This window comes from Amphiprion ocellaris, chromosome 8 (assembly GCF_022539595.1).
Source record: "Amphiprion ocellaris isolate individual 3 ecotype Okinawa chromosome 8, ASM2253959v1, whole genome shotgun sequence".
Classification (NCBI taxonomy): domain Eukaryota; kingdom Metazoa; phylum Chordata; class Actinopteri; family Pomacentridae; genus Amphiprion; species Amphiprion ocellaris.
The window spans coordinates 18,371,171-18,371,604 of record NC_072773.1 but is presented as its reverse complement, the minus strand read 5'-3'; positions in this window follow the sequence as shown (position 1 = coordinate 18,371,604).

Here is a 434-nt window from a genome sequence, read left to right as displayed (position 1 = left end):
GCAGTATCCTCTCTCATTTTTCAAATGGCAAAATTCTGTTTACTCACTAATGTTGGCTTACTGAGGTTGCTGTCATTCAGTAGAGCCATAATCAAAGGTCAGAGCTGCTGCTGCACGTGTTTTATTTCCATTATGTAAATTTAACCGTCACCAAAAAAAGGATGAGTGAGGGTGTGAATTTTTAGCAGATGTTTCCACACACGGCTGCAGTGTCATGCGTGTGAACAAAATCCTCAACGATTCTGTTGTAAGTTATGGAGGGTGAGCTTGCAATTAATTAGGAATAGTGTCACGGCAAATAAAGCACACATGACACAGAAACTCTGATAGTTTGTGTTAGTATTTTGAAAAAAAATGTAGAGGAATTAGAGGTCACGCCATGAAGAATGCATAATTGTATCCACAGATGGATAACGTTTTTATCTTAAATTACT